The sequence below is a fragment of the Corvus brachyrhynchos genome, unplaced genomic scaffold, assembly GCF_000691975.1.
Source record: "Corvus brachyrhynchos isolate BGI_N302 unplaced genomic scaffold, ASM69197v1 scaffold47, whole genome shotgun sequence".
Taxonomy (NCBI): domain Eukaryota; kingdom Metazoa; phylum Chordata; class Aves; order Passeriformes; family Corvidae; genus Corvus; species Corvus brachyrhynchos.
In genome coordinates this window covers 55,562-72,551 of record NW_008239292.1, presented here as the reverse complement: position 1 = coordinate 72,551, position 16,990 = coordinate 55,562, and the positions used below count along the sequence as shown (strand labels likewise).

The window sequence follows — 16,990 nt, the reverse complement described above, 5'->3', positions numbered from 1 at the left end:
TTGTCTGTTGCTGAAGATAAAAGTGTGTCTGGGATCACCAGGCACAGTGACAGCCTGTGCTGGGAACAGCCACTTATTAAAGCATGTAAAGCATCAAAACACCTACAACAAAAGCAGCTCAAACCAGACCAAAAGAATTGTAAAGAGTCTTTGATCAGTACATACAATAAATCCTAATTTTCTTCCTATTGTACACATTATATTCCATAGTTACAAGGTAACATATTCATCTTGTAGAAATAAATAATGAATTTTTTTCCTATAACAATATTTGGTTCCTCTTGGAGGATGCTCAGTAAGTGCCATCTTGCGTTTCTTCACATTTCTCTGATACTTTCAAGTCTAATAACACAGTAACGCCCAGTTCAAAGAGCTTTATATGTATATTTAAAGCCACTGAAAGTCCTTCTAATATGATTTACTCACTTACTGAGAGACACCAGCATTCCAGGGCAGCAGCTCAGAGCACACACATCCCAAGCCCCAGTAAGCACCCAGGGATGACAGCAACTTCAGCCTTTCCCGACTTCACCTACCAGATTCCACAAACAGATTTGGGAGTCTGTGGGCACGCATGGATGAGCGTTAAAGAGAAAAGGCGGAATCAGTATTTCCTCTGCATTTATGAATCACTTGAGCCTCACCTGGCACCCTTCTGCCACCAAAACACAAGGAGCTGGTGTTCAAGCTCATTCCCAAGGCTCCTAAATGAGGCTTAGGTCCCCTTCGGAACATCCCATTGTTACATGACTACCAAAAAAAATTCCGTCTGGGCACGCAGACCACTGTTTAGGGACTTTCCCCATGTTGGCTTGCACTGTGGAGAGAACTGAGCAGAGCTGTGCCACCAGTGCTGAGCTACAACCGAATTCAACCAAATTCTGTTCAAGGAGTCAACTGGCCTGAGCCTAGGCCATGCCAAAGGTGAGCCTGATAGTTTTGCTAATAATGATATTTACCAGTATCTTGCACATGGCAAATAGGACTTCCAATAGGAAGAGCTGTGCTGCTACTAGGGCTGAATTAAGGCACTGCATAGGGCACAGATGGGGCCTCCACCAATTTCCTCCTAAGAACCAGAGTGGAGAGAGAACTGATGTCTTGCATTAAGACCCTGAGTTACCAGCCAAGCGATATCCCAAGGGCTAATTCCATATTCTCAGGGGACTCCTGGACTACAGGAAGATTACTCTGCCCACGGCAGGGGGTTGGAACTAGATGCTCTTTAAGGTCCCTTCAACCTAAACCACTCAGCGATTCTGTGACTATTTTAGCAGCAATTCCTGACATGGTTCCTCATTGTATCTTACACACAATATTGATATATTCTAAGGGTAAGCACTCATTAGACTTATACAGTTTATATATTAGTTAAGGTGTTCACAATGCAGAGGAGCACGTAACCAAAATCAGCTGCTGGTTTTCATCTTCGTGCACAACCATGTCCCTTTGTGGCTTTGAGCTTCCTCTGTTCAGCCAACACCACTAAGCCAGAAGTAATATATAAGAATAAGCACTCTAAATGAAAAATCCTGTTGGTTGTATTAATTCATGGAATTAGAAGCATTAAACAGCAAACAGAATTACAGTATTAGGAAGAGCTGGGTCAGACAATTTTTCATCATACCCTGTGAACTCCTTAATGCACCTCACAGCCCAGGTCAATTCCCTTCTCCAGGATCAGCAGCAGCTCTATCAGCAGAAGCAAAAGCTGCAGGAATGTGATGGGGATCCTTCGCTCCCCCGCTGACACAGGATGCCTCTGGCAACAGTTTGGGCAACCAAGAGCTTCTACACTTGATTTGTCATTTATCTTGTCATTTGTAAGTTGTTTACCAAACCAAATGAAGACATTGTATGAGCACAAGTCTCCAACAGTATCAGCAGATGAATAAAAAAGGTACAATCTCCATGCTGCATTTTTAGAAAAAACAGCTCAACCATCTCCTGGTTTCTGTACAGACGCTCTGTCACACGGTGTTTGATCTTCTAACAAATCAAAATTTCAATGAAATACACAAACAATAAAAGCTTCTGGAGCATGAGAAAGCAGTAGTACAAATATGATGAGGAAAAGACCCCAAAGTGGAGGGGGCAGAAGCAGACTGAGCTCTGCAAGCTGCAGACTTACAACAAATGCTAGGCTTGAACAAGTCTGCGATATCTCAATCCTTCGGTATGACTAAGGCCTGTTTCAGTGTTTTCTTAATTTTTAGACAGAGTTTGTAGACAGGCTGCAAAAACCACCTCATGTTTTAGGTGGCTACACATTATTACAGCCCACAGAAGCCAGTTTTGCTTCTTTTTATAGAGAGGTATTGTCTGTCAGACACAGAATTACAAAATCAAAGCAAATTCTTTGCCTATATACCACCAGTAGAACAACCAGATCCCTGCACTGTCCTCGTCTCTGATCACCTCACTAAAACTAAAATTTCATTTTACATAAAGCTGATTAGCAAAGCTAAGCTGTTGTTCAAAAGAGTGTTTGATGTCCAATGAGTTGTACAGACATTGCTGGCAAATTTTGTGCACGTCAGCGTGAGAAGCTATTAAATGTATATCTTAAGATAAGAATTCTGTGTTTTTTCCAATAAGACAAGTTTCTAACTACAAAAGGAGGGGAATGCACCCTAAGTCATATGTGCAATGCACATCTCTTAAGAATTTGATTTCCACTTTAAGTGTTCAGTTCCTGCCTCACCTCCATAGTGAAAATACCTATGTAAAGGAACAAGCATTCCAAAAACTGATTGTAGGAAATAAAATTACTGTAAACATTTTGGTCTTACAAACAAACACTTTAAAAGAAATAGAAACATTATCCCTGTATTTTCCTTGCTGTATATGTCTCGGGGGGAAAAAAAAGGTTGCCTGAGTGTTGCTGAAGATAAAAGAGTATCTGGGATCACCAGGCATGTTCCCAGTCTCAGCCAGGAGACAGCCCAGTCAGGCTTCCCATGCAGCACAGTGATGCTCACAGGTTTCAGCAGAACAGCCAGAGTGTGGCCACTGCAGAGCTTTAACTGAATGGGTAAAAAAGACAACAACAACAAAAAAACCCCCCCCAAAAAACCAAACCAAAAAACACACCAAAATAAGAAACCATCTTGCCAAAATGGAGGTGGTTCAACAGTTCTGTCAGCTGCCTCTTCAGATATTAATTTGTATTTGAAAAGTCAAGTACAAGCCTGTGCCAGCTCATGAGATCCCATTAACTCACTCTCCGGGTCAGGCAGCAGCAAATTAATACAGAATTTACTTCCAGAATGTTCTTAATATTCAGCAGAAGTTTATGAATGCTGTGGAGTCAGAAAGTCTCAGTACATTATGTTGATAGATACAAACATAATATTATAAAAAATAACGTTATAAATAATTATAATGTTATAAAGTAGAAGTATTTGTGAACTTTGATTAAAGCACATTTTTCAATGAGAATCTCACTGCTTATTCCTTTATATATCAGCTTCTGTCCATCTCAGAAGAACCTGAGGCATCATATTCCTTCAGTACACCTTCCCTGAATTCCCCAAAGGAACAATGGAAAGAAAAAAGTTTTGAAAGGGTGACTTTCAAAAAATTCCCCAAAAGTCCTTTGATAGAAAATATACTCAGTTATGCAAAGTAACAGAGAAGCTTGTTACTCATAAAATATTCTATTGCAAAGATTCCTGGTAGCACAAGATTAGCTGTTCTCATCAGGGAAGCTGAACTTACTACAGTAGAAATTAAGAAGTGTGTGTAACAAATATCATATATTAAGATGCCATAAAAAGGAACCTTTCTGAGTATTAGCTTTCAGGATTTAACAAGATGTAAAACGTAAATGAACCTTTTGTGAACAAAAGAAACCAAAAAAAATCTAACTTTTCTTAAATTAGTGAACCATTTCCAAAGAGCATTCAAGCTTCAGGAAGGAAGAGGTAACAAGGACTTTTTTTACACGAGTGACAGATTTATAAAACTAATTATCACGAGATGAAATAAATTGAAAAGTGAAAACAAAACACACAACAGAGCTTGACTTTCAAGCATTTACTCCACGTTTAACACGTATTGTACACAGATGTGTTCCACATTTGCCTGTAACTGCTGCCAGACTGGAACTTCGCATGCTCCTCAAATTAATTACTCAAAGTTTAACCTGAACTCTTATTTTAAATTGCCCTGAAATTCCAGAGGATGTTTTGAGAGACGGCCTGATGACAAAGACTAAAGAACATTTAAGCCGTACTTCGATGCTCACAGCAGGACCGGGATGGCCGCAGCCATCACTGAGAACTGTCAGGAAATGGCAGAAGCTCCATGAACTCCATGACAATCAAATCCATTAAACTCTGCCACCCAGAACACTCTGACTCACCAAAGGGGTGGGAATAACTGGTTACAAAAACGCTGAAGTCAAAAGAAATGTGTATTTATAGGCTTGGTTCGTGCACATTTAAACACACAGGAGCAGAATTTAGAGATTAAATATTTCCAGGAACTTCACGAATGAAAACAGCATTGTTGTGACCTAGCAAGCTTGCCAAGAACTTCTAGGATTATTTGGAAATAGGAAAATAACAAAAGTATTAAAAGCACTAAACCCTACTAATTAGAGGTCTTTAAGCAATTAAGAGTTTATTAAACAGAGTCCTCTAATAGGCTTTAGAACGACAAAATTAACTGTTTGATGTTATGTTCCCCCACAAAAGCCTGACCACTAATAACTATCATGGGGGGCCTGATGTGAAGGCTGATCTGCCAATCCACTCTTAAACAAATACTTGGAGGTCTCTGGACTGCCTTTCCTACAGACCCTGCACTGACTCCCATAACCCAAGAGCCCCTGAACTTGTGCTTTCTCCTGTTCTCCTGATATGACCCCATTGTCCTTGCTTCTCCAACTATCTTTGATAGCAATACATAAAAATACACCCATAAAACACCTAACAGTATTCCCACCGGAAAAACGTGTGCAGCAGGTCAACGTAACGTTTCACAAGGAAGCAGGAGGTTGGCCTCAATCTCTGCTTTCATTTTATCAAATGAAGCAGCTGTTAATGCTCCAGTTAAAAAGCAATTCTGAGAGCATACCAAAGTAATATTTCCACGTTTGTGAAGTTCCCAACAACAGTCCTAAGGTGAATGTGGCCAAACATATCTCTTCATGAGTCTGTGGTGATTATGTTCACTCCAAGTCTGTGGCATTTCTGTTCACAGGTAATTTTGACACAGTTACAGCCTGGGAGGAAGGAGACAAGCACTGTACTATTATCGAAACCCACACAATTTAGCAGACAAACAGCTCATTTTGGTTGGAAAACAGCACTTCTGGAGGCTGTTAGCACCTGGAGCTGTGAGGCAGAAGGACACTACCGGGAAGGTGTAATGCTCAATCCCTCAACACACTCGTGCTCTGTGCAGGCTCGAGCTTCCCGTTCTCTGCTGAAAGGAGATTGTTTTCCCTTTTGTCTGGAACACAGGCATCCTTTGAGTAAGGACAATGGAGAATAAAAGCACGACTGCTCTTAGAGAGAGATGGCACTGACGGACAGCTTATGACTCACTCTGAATCCAGAGGAACTCACTACTCTCAAGCAATAACCATCCTCAACAGATAACCCTACCAACCACAGAATACTAACTAATAGACTTTGTAACAATAGCTTTTCAGTCAACTTTTGAATTTACTTTTATGGGTAAAAGATTTCTCCAGCAATACCTTTTATTTTATTGTGAAATTTGACACCTATTTAAAACAAGATCAGAAACATTGCAGAAAGAACTCAATCACTCGCTAGGAGAAAGTCAAAAGTCGGTTCTCTCCTCAACATGAAAATGCAATGACCTTGAAATCCAGGAAATTTAATTTTGAACCAGGCTTTGTCATTCTGCATAACCTGGTTTCTAATTCTAGATTAATGATACAGACTGAATTCCCAAAGGACACTTCAGTTCTCCATATACAATGTCAATTATCCAGCCTTGGAGAAAAATGATAACCAAAAGAAATGCCATCACCTCACTTTCATCAATTCATCTGTGGTGCTTTTAGTGTCTTCTGTGTTGCTCATAACAGTTAAAATTATTGCTTTGGTTTTAAATATTATTAGTAGCTGCCTCCATCAACAACCATGTGAACAGATACTTAAGCTTGAAATAAAATGTGGTACAGTTATGCACAAGCTGAGTCTTGTTAAACTGCCTTGGCAGGAATTTTAGGGCACTTACTTCATCAGGAGTCATAGAATGGCCCAGACTGGAACGGACCTTCAAGTCGCCCACCCGGGCCTTGGACACTTCCAGGCATGGGGCAGGCACAGCTTCCCTGGGCAGCCTGTGCCAGGGCCTCCCCACCTCACAGGGAACAATTTCTTCCTCATACCTAATCAAACCTACTCTCTGTCACTGAAGCTACTCCTCCTTGTCCTGTCACTCCAGGCCCTGTAAAGAGCCTCCATCCATCTTTCTTGCAGGCTCCTTCCCGGTACTGAAAGGCTGCTACAAGGTCACCCCGAGTCTTCTCTTTTGTGAACAGTCCCAATTCTCTCAGCCTTTCCTCACAGCAGAGCTGCTCCATCCCTCTGATCACGTTGGTGCCTTCTCTGGACTCCCTCCAACAGCTCCACGTCCTTCCTGTGCTGAACCAACAAACTTCACTGTGCTGGGATCCACCATCCTTATTCTGCCCCGAGCCACCACAAGACTGAAATGCAGAGTTTCTTGCATCTCAGCTTTTGGCTGTGATGTGGAGCAGCCAAAAACTTGTCATTCAGAATCATACCAGCTTCTGTTCTGCTTGAGGCTCCTACCAATCTGAAGTTACTTTTGAAGATTAATTGGTACAACAGAAAATGAAAACAAAAAAAATGGGCAATGTGTAAAGTCAGAAAATGTTATAGCACTCGTCTACTCCAAGAGATTAAAGGAAACTGTGATTAATTTCTTCATTTTTAAATAATCAAAAATACATCTTAAAATACAGACCTAATTAAGGAGCTGCTGTAAGCCTGTTCTGCTAACTTGCTCAAGTCTCAATATTACTTAATATGAAACTGGAGTTCAATCCATTGGCAAGCACTGGAGATTTTCTCAGAACACGGAATATTTCGGATTTTATATTTTAAAAAAACCTTGAAAAATTAAGACACCAAAGTACATTTTACAGAATGCAGTGTCACTATTACACATTGCATTTACAAAAAAGTATCAATATTTTAGTTAGGCAGCTAGAATGAACTCAGTAAATAACATAAAATCCCACACATTGTTTTATTACATCCATTCCCTTTCCTTTCCTACCTCCAGTAGGAAAAGAGAATGATCAAACACTAATATGTGAAAGCTCTTACATCCTTTTCTCTAATACAATCAGGTTAAGAATTGGTAAAACTGTTATAGAAAGATAGTGCCCCTGTTCCAATTTCAGGTGATTAACAATGGAACAACAGAATACAACTGCAATTCTATTTAAATAATTAAATCACACCTGCAAAGAACACATGAGATTGTAGGAAGAAAATATTCTCCTACCTTGATAGCTTTAGACAAGTTAAATCTCTAGCAAAAGGTGTCTTCCTCCATTCACTGCAAGTCCTGAAAGACATAAAGAAACCCAGCCGAATTTAGTAGCATCTTCTCAGCACCCTCCATGCCCCATCCTGTCCAGATGCACACACAGAGCTACAATAATCCCATCCCAGGAATAAACCCACAACTCTTCCAGAGTATTACTGTGTAAGCATCAGCCACACCCCACTCTTTATCATTACACTTAAAAAGTGAACGTTCGTGCTTTTAAATCACTGTTAATCAATACTAATTTTGGTCACTTGCCTCTTCCTTCTCACCACTTTTCAAATGGGAGGAGAAGAAAAGCAGATCAACTTCCTTTTGACACACATCATACAGTACATGATTTAACAAGTATATTTCCCTTCATCCTATCAAGTTCTCCTGCTAAAATCCTACAACTTCCCCACTGTTTTTTTAAAAACTCAATCCTTACATAAACGTAACTCCCAAGAGGGATCCAGCACTAAATCAAGGGTTCAGTACTCGGCCCTTCGCTCTGTCATCGCGTACTTAGAACAAGTTCATCAACGAAAAGCCACAAGAAATATATCTTGCCACTTACTGAAACAGACCAGAGCAGCTATTTTATTCCCAGCCTGTGTTTTATTTGGGCTGACGATACTGTATTACAGCCTTCACCAATCTAATGGTTTAGAAATCTCATTTGAGAACCAGCAAGTAGAAGGAAAGACAGCCACATCTCATTTGTCATCAAGCAAACAAACAAAAAGAATCCAAGTAAATTGAGGCCACCTTGTATTTGAAAGTTTAAAGCAAAGCAGCGTAAGTGTTCAACTGCATCGGTCGGGTTTTTTGTTCTCCTACAAGAGGATACTGAGAAGTAATTGACAGCTTTACTTAGGATTCATGGTGCTTCCAGAACCCTAACAGCAACTTCTCCTACGGTCTTAGATTAATAATTTTGTATGTAAAACTGTAAGACATTCCATAAATTAATGAAAAACCCTATTTTATTTTTCAGGGCTGCCAATTACCTCCCTGCTTTCAATTTTTCATTTCTCTGGAAAAACAACTAGAGCCAGTAACCAAGCACAGCCCTTCCACAGGAGCGGGGAGGTTTCGTTCAGTCAAACGAGGAAACCTCCAAAGGCAGCTCACCCTGCAGCACTAATGGGGATCCCTGTGACAGAAGGAATGTCCCACAGCCTCTGCCAGAGAGCCCAGCTCCCACACAGCCCTGCCCTGGGCTCTGCCCCACCAGCTGCATTCCGCTGCTCTGCGAGAGAGAGGATGTTCCTTCTTCAAATTCCCTTCCCAGCTTGTACAACCTGCCTGCGCCCCAAATCACCTGAATGCCCCAGCACTCAGCCTTTGGCAGAAACTGTCTGGTCAGAAAGACTCAGCTACAAATTTCTGAGTGTCCCATCACATAGAGCACAAGACCAGCATGGAACCTAAACCCAAACAGGTTCAGATCAAGGGAGACTTTTATTAGATACTACTTCACATTATTTAAGTCCCTGGAGGAGGAGTTTTCATAAGGGCATGGAGTGACAGGACAAGGAGAAAACGGCCTTAAGCTGAAGGAGGACAGGGCTGGATCAGATAGGAGGAAGAAATTGTTCCCTGTGAGGGTGGGGAGGCCCTGGCAAAGGTTGCCCAGAACAGCTGTGGCTGCCCCATCTCTGGGAAGTGTCCAAGGCCAGGTTGGACAGGGCTTGGAGCAACCTGGTCTAGTGGAAGGAGTCCCTGCCTATGGTAGGGTGTGTAAGTGGATGAACTTTAAGGTCCATTCCGCCCCAATCCATTCTGGGATTCTTTGATTCTAAAAAAAAACTGTATTCCTTAGATCCTAAATAAATAGACAAAAGAAAAAACAGGTATTAAAACATTTATTTGGCATTCTCCTCAATTCTTTTAAACGGTCCAAATCTGGGTACTTGCAAGCACCTGAAGTGAGTGATTTAAGAGAAATTTTTTCTTTCAAAAACAGCAATGTTACAATGTTTGGAGAACGGAAAACATTCATGGAATAACTAAAAATAACTCCTTATAAATGTTTCCGTTTGCTGCCATCTATCTTCTTAATACAGCTCTTAATGTGATACCCTGTAAAACAAAGAGCAGGAAGGGCCTGTGCGAGCTGTGTGAGCTGCAGACAGGCACTCACAACCCATCATCTACTCAGGAACTCCCCAGGAATGGCCTGTGAGAGCTGTGGGAGCTGCAGACAGGCACTCACAACCCATCATCTACTCAGGAACTCCCCATCTGCATTCCACGAGCGGATCCAATGAATCTGCTTTGCATGGAGCTTTTAAATAGCGGAGCTTTTATCTACTCACAGGATTACATTAGAAATCTTTATATGAATGCAGCAGATACTAGTGGTTGTCAATAAAAACTGAATGTCATTAAAGGGCTTTTATTCTTTAAATGCCTTTAACCCTCTAATTATATTTGTAAATTCTGCTATTGAACTGTATGAAAGTTACAAATTCTGACATGTTGTATCACAACAAACACATTTAGAGACTAATAAACCAACAGCTTTGGTGGAGAATCGCTTTTAGAATTATTCGCTCTTGATTAAACACACAAATCACAACTGGCATGTTTCAATCAGAAGCAACATTCAGTCAGGGTTTCTGAAGATAGTTATAAGTTTGCAGGGTTAAAACCTCTGGCCTGTGATACGGCTGCAAGTCATAATATCTTTAAAAAAAATTATTATTACAAAACTACTCCTTTTCTTCTTATTGTATCAGCATTGTTTTCCCAAGTTCTGCTAGACTTGGCAGGGAGAAGGTAACAGTCCAACATCCTAACTCTCCCCTCCCAAACCAGTAACTGACTGGGTACCACTCTGCTCTGCTGGTTTCCTTCCCAGGCACAAGGTGGGTGTTGGGTAACACCACGGTCCCTGCCGGGCACTGTCCTGCCAGCTGCTGAACTGCTGCAGGCTGCTTCAGACTCCTTCTGCCTCTGCCCATGAAGCGAATTGCTGGCAAGGGGGATTTCTGCCCACAAAATCCAGCAAAGAATTGCCAGCTAACGACTCCAAATTGCCATCCAGGTTTGCAAATGTAAAACATGACCATGGAATAGGAATATTCCCAAGTTCCACCATAATGACAGTAATATAATGAATGCTTTTTGCCAACAGAGTTGGGTAATTTATGTCAGGAACAACACAAACATAAATAAAACCCACTGAGAATGTCACAAGGCCCTCCTGTGACACAGAACAGCAGGAAACCTCACTTTGCCCATGGATCCTTTTGCTGACTTTGCAACCAACTGCTAATTCCTTTTCTTTTGAACAATCCTCAGCCCAGAACAGTATCAATTCAACTATACATTTCTTATAGTTCCAGTGCATCCATCACTGCGTTCACATCCATCACTGTAACAGAAACCATCCACTTTAAATATTTTTTGATAATTCTCTGTGTTTGGGACCTTTTCACTGCTTCAGACAATTTCTGAATGAAGCCATCATGGGCAGAGCTGCTCAGAGAGTTGAGAATGAACAGATGTTATGCAATTTCCAGAATAAGAGAACAAAGAAATGCTATTAAAAAGTACAAGCTAGTAATAGTGTAACAAAGCCAAGTAAGTAAACTCTTAAAAACTACACACTCAGGGCAGGAGGTAGTTAAGTAACTCACACACAAAGTAGTCATCCTGCAGTCCCAAATAATTTCTTGCTTATACCTCTGCAGGTAACAACCACTGAATTCTTCTGCAGAAGAACGTGTTAAAAACAACTAAAGTGTAGAACAGCAAAAAGCTGCACATTCACCACCCCCTAACATCCTTCACATCTACATTCAAATGTTTCTTTAAAAGAACTTTTCTTATATTCTATTAAACCCATAAGTATAGAGCATGCAAATCAACTCAATTTTTAAATATCCCCATGCATGAATGCACCAAAAAAAGGCATAAAATCAAAGCCAGCTGAGTGACTGCCCAAGAGAAGGGCTCCTACCTAATGTAGGAATTACTGAAACAGGTAAGAATGGTTAATGAAAAAAAAAAAAAAATCCCAATATTGTTGACACTTTCAGCTGTCAGAATTAAGCACCTTCCTGATACTCTAACACAGAAAACTGCCTACATAAGGAATTAATACTTTCAGGTACAGGAACACACACTGTAGCTGCAATATTTTCCTGCCAACCTAAAATCCATGAAGAAAAAAAGACTTGAAGCTTTAAGGCAGAAACCAGAAAAGCTGCCATCCATGGCAACTTGACTGCATAGTCTGAAATCATACCAGAACATCCGATTTCACAGCAACAAGTTTGAGAAGTCTCTCAAAGACATCTTGAGCTGAATACCACCCATCCTATACTTGAAAATACTGAACATTAGTACTGAGAATCACCCAAGTAAAAGGCTGAAATAAGACTAGCTTTCTGTTCATCCTAAACAAAGGAACCTTCTTCTCCCCTCAATCCAAGCAAGCAGGTAAAAATTCACAGCAATTTTGCAAAGCTAATTGAATCTGAAGCCTCTGAACCAAACATAGCACAGGTCACATGTATCCTGACCTCAACAGTTTAATTCTATTTTCCCAGAGAAATTAGCAACTTACTCATACTTTTATCAACAGAACATTAATACACAGACATTAAACACAATGACCATCTGTCTTTGAAAACCAAAACTAACCCAATGATCAGAACATGCTGCTCAACCAGTCCTGCTGGAAAGCAAAGGCTCTGAAATGGTCTCATGAATAGGGATTTCCATCTTTAAATGAGGTTATTTTTCTAGTTTTGGCTGTCAGATGCACCAGCTGGTATTCATCTGATAAACTCAGTAAGCCTGGATGGTATTCTAAAATCAAATCAAATCACAGTTTAAATTCTTTGCACATACGTACATGTTGGAAACAAAATACCTACTGACTAAAAATAGTCTTGATTCCAGTTCTAACTTGCCTAAATTAATTTTTAAGCAAAATGTGTGTTTTAATGATGTCTGTCTTGTAACAAATCAAGGATCAGGAAAATGACAACATTTTTTAAATTACTGTCACCTAAATATGACTGACCTGATTTTACTGGGGACTAATCTGGAAAACAAGTCTCGTGTTTCCATCTTTCCATCCAACAAAGATTTTGTCTTCTTAACCTCATATTCTCTAATTAAAAGTAAGATTTGAATCATATGTTACTATACATAATGACTGTACTTACACAGTTCATTACACAGGAACATAGACCATTGATAAATCAAGAATTCCACAAATAAAACCATACAACGTAACACTCCAGTCCAGAATTAGATACGTCTTGGCTGATTTTCAACAGTATTAAGCAAGCATCCACTCTACCATATTTTAAGCTGGCAACAGTTTCTTCATGATCATCACTCTAAACAACTACGGGAAAGCATCCAGACATCAACGGAATTATGAAAAAAAATCAGAAAATTGACCATGCTTTAAATTGAGATTTTTTTTTTGCTTATCACATGTACCTTAAAAAAACCCCACCCTGTGTGTTAAATGTAGATGACATCCACATTCTGCTCTTAACAACTCAGACTCTCGGTTTTTTATGAAAATCATTTTATTTTCTGCTAACAAATAGTTCCGACCTATTCATGGAGGATCGCATTTTTCAGCATCTTAATCACATTTATCAAAATTTACAAACTTACCTATCTTCCACATTTTCCCCAGCAATCTAGGGGCGGGACCTGTCGCTGTTTTGTTGTTGCAGCGCCCGGTGCTCCCCAGCCCTCATCTCCCTCATGTCTTCACACTAATGACCATCCTGTGTTTAGTAGCTCTGAATACAGCCTGTCACCCTCCCCCTCCTCTGTCTCAGACCAGTTGTCGTTTATTAACCAGCTGGTTTGGGTCCTGCACCCCCCCATGCCCACGTGATGAGGAAATGATGGGTTATGGTCAAGATGCACCAAGAAAAATATTTTCCTTCCAGAGTAATTCAAGGCTAGAGGACTTACTGTAATTTTCTAATAGATGTGAGCAAACATCTAGACAAGGAGACTTAATGGTCCAGAGACACCATGACAGTGAAAGGACATCTAACACAGCAGGCCTTTGGAACATCCCAAGCCTATTCCCATCCTCTCAGTGCTGCTGCAAGCTTTGCCAGGGATTTCAGTAAGAACCAAACAAAAAATTTTGACAACACTGCTCAAATACATGCAACCCAACATGGTCTAGTGGAAGGTCTCCCTGCCCATGGCAGGGAGTTGGAATGAGACGAGCTTTAAGGTCCCTTTCGACCCAAACCATCCTGGGATTCTAACAAATTTAAGGATGAAATTGCTAAACTTCAAGAGTGGCATTTACAGCACAGCTTTATCACAAGGGTCATGTTTACATCCCTGTGTCCACACACCACCATTACTGCTAATGCTGTGTCAGACAGGTAAAGGAGGAGGCTGAGAAGCAGCTGGGAAGAGCCAGAGCCTGCTGGAGATAGTTCCAGAACAGACTGGCAAACATTCCCTCTTCTCCCTGCTGTCTTTTTGGTTTCTTTTAATTTTTGCTAGAAACTGGGCTCATTTTTCACAAGTCTGTCTCATTTAACTTTTGTCTGAAAGGACACATGCAGAGGACCTGTTCCACAGAGAACTTCTGTTGCTCTAACCTAAGGAGGCACCTCAACAGCTGTCACTGTGCTGCTTTAGCAGCACCCTCTGAGGAGATAAAATAACCCCCGAGGATATAAAACATCTACTTCAACCCTTAACCAGGCTTCTACAGAACAAACCAAGAATGTCAAAACCTTTTCTTTGTTCCTTCAGAAAGTGCAACCAGACCTCAAGTATTCAAACACTAGTGTTCTTCCCAGCCTATTTTCCTCTTTGTAAATACACCATGTGGAAACAACCTGGAAATATGTGAATATAAAACCACTTGTCAGGAGAGAGAGAAGCAAGTGCAGATAGGGGAAAGAAACCGGAAAAATTAAAAAGGATTGAGGAGGGGGAGAAATCAGCCTTTCAAGGAGAGAGAGGGTAAAAGAGGGGTTTTGGTTTTTTTTAACAGAAGTATTACAAGTATGTTGAATACTTTATTTGCATTAATTTGTTTTCATATTGCCAGAGGACAGAATTATCTACAGTTGAATGAAACAAAAGTAACATCCTACCGACGGCTTTCTCAGGAAGAAGTACATGTCCTTATAAAAAGTCAATCAAACATATATAGCTGCAGTTCTCTTTCAAACATCTCTGGTACTCAGCAAAATCAGTAGTGCTAAGGTTTAACATACACAAACAACTTGGGTTTTGGGTTAAAACAAGAGGGAAGACAGAAGGAAATAACATACCTTACAAAGGATTTTTCATCTGTGAATCCACACTTACAATAAAAAGAACAGTCTTTTTTTGTGTTGTTAACTGTCTGCTAATGCTACAAGACCAGATCTTAGATCCCGAGTGAAACGCAGCAAAGATAAGGGGATTTAAGTGAGAGCATTTCGCTTGACTCTTATTTATTTGATAGCTGGCTAACTATTCCATGCAGGAAAACTAGGACTTGGCAGAAGTGGATATCCTGCTTTAAGTCACTTCTTCAAACCTTCCAACAAGGGAACACACAGTTGAATAAGTACTTGAAGGAAAGGGCTTATTTATGCACCTTTTATCTTTCATGATGTATGTAAGTGATATTTACCATAGACCTCACTACTTCAGACAATGTGCTTAAAAACTATGAGTTATAAATGAAGCCATTGTACAAGCACATTTGAAATTACAGCACATAGCAGGCTTCAAAAGAATTCAGTGTTGTATACATGAGCTCCACTCCGTACTGTCCTCCTCAGCTAACAACAGTCAGGAGTTTCTGGTTTCATCCCACAGCCGGCAGCAAAAATGGGGATATAAAGAGTTACAGTTCTGGCAAAAACAACGGTGGTTCCTCAGCGTGATGCAAGTGAAAACTGAAAGCCTACTGAGATTCTTTTTAACAGGAGAAACCAGCTAACCTTAAAGCATGCTGTTAGGGGTCCACAAAGGGTATCACAAAGAATGAAGTCCACAAAGCCTTGAGGAGATAAACAGTAGCAGGCAGAAAACATTCTTAGTCTCTGAGGGACTGTTAGCTGAGCACTTCCCAAATCCAAGACTGAGTTACTTTCAATGTGACTCCTGAAAACTACACTACCATGGCTTAAGAAGTCAGCATTGAATACCAAGTACCCTCTTAACTTATCCCATTTGTAAACCAAAACATTATACTGGCCTCAGGAGCCTTGCCTTTGGCTCAGAAGTGCCTTAGTCACTTCAGCTAGCTGGTACAGGAGCATCGGAAAAACCAGGCGTGCAATTTGCTTTGCCCTGCTCAGTGTGTCACACACCCGTCCTGCCTCCCTTTTCTGCACGGTCCTTTCCCGGCTTTCACAGAGCCAAGCGTTCCAGTGCAGATACTGCAACACGCGAATCAACCAACGAGGCCCGTGGAAAGAAACAGATATAGACCAACTCTTGGCAGATGTTTCAGAGATGTTTATTTCTGCAGCCCATGGCCGGGGCTCTGCCGAGGAACTGCCGCAGTCACGGGGCCCCAGGGTCCCTGCCCGCGGGGGGGAACACAAACCAACCAACGGGGAACGAGGATGAGCCGGGACAGGGAACCCCCTGCCCCCCTCCCAGGGCTACATGGCAGGGGGAGGGTCCCAACAGCCAAGGATAAGGATGGGTGGTGGCGATGCTGCAGTTCCAGTGCTTTTCTGAGTCCCTCCAGCACCAGAATGCTCGGGGACACTGTTCTCTTTCATTCTGGGAACGGAAATGCTCTGTCTGTGACTCACGGATAGAGTCAAGGAGTATCAGAAAGTGTGTATCAAAGTCAATGATAATACAGCAGAGCTGAACGCCGCAGTGTTGGTTTGGGGTTTTAGACAAAGCCTTTACACCCTCCCCCATTTAGCTTTAATAAAACTTCGGCAGTGAGGGGTGAGATTTCTTCATAAAGCTGCATAACTATAAAAACAAATTGATTTTTTAGATACTGTAAGTCTGTCATATGGAGGAAAGCGAAACGCCTCCTAGAGATGGAAAGAGAGGGAATGTATTTTCCCCCCACATTTGGAATGTAAATGATTGCAATTGGCATGTATAATCACCAATAATTTATGTCATCATTCACTGAGGCAAAACCCAAATCCTATCCATTTCTTGGCATTGAAGAGCATGTACAACCAAGGAAGACAAGAAGAAACAACAAAAATAACTGGCTTGCTTTTCTTCTGAAGTCTACACCATCGAAATACTTGAACTGCAAAAATCAATCAAGAAGTAATCCACACCCACTCACACTTGTTCCCTCTCTAAAGCCATCGAGCAGATTTGCTGGCAAGAGTAGGGTGACCCAAGACTTACCCTTACTTATCACTCCTTTCTCCTGTGGCACCACCACTAACTCGTACATTATTCAGTCTCTTGTCTGGAAGGAGGACTGGCACAGAAG

General features: G+C 41.0%; 1 protein-coding gene across 1 annotated transcript in view; it reads right to left on the bottom strand.

The window, feature by feature from the left end:
• The window catches only part of TANC2 (tetratricopeptide repeat, ankyrin repeat and coiled-coil containing 2), a 164,910-nt gene extending 157,295 nt beyond the window's left edge, over window positions 1-7,615 (bottom strand). The window contains exon 1 of the mRNA XM_017740549.1: window positions 7,522-7,615. The gene's annotated coding sequence lies outside the window, so the exon portion shown is untranslated. The remainder of the gene's footprint in view (window positions 1-7,521) is intronic.
• Window positions 7,616-16,990: the final 9,375 nt, after the last annotated feature.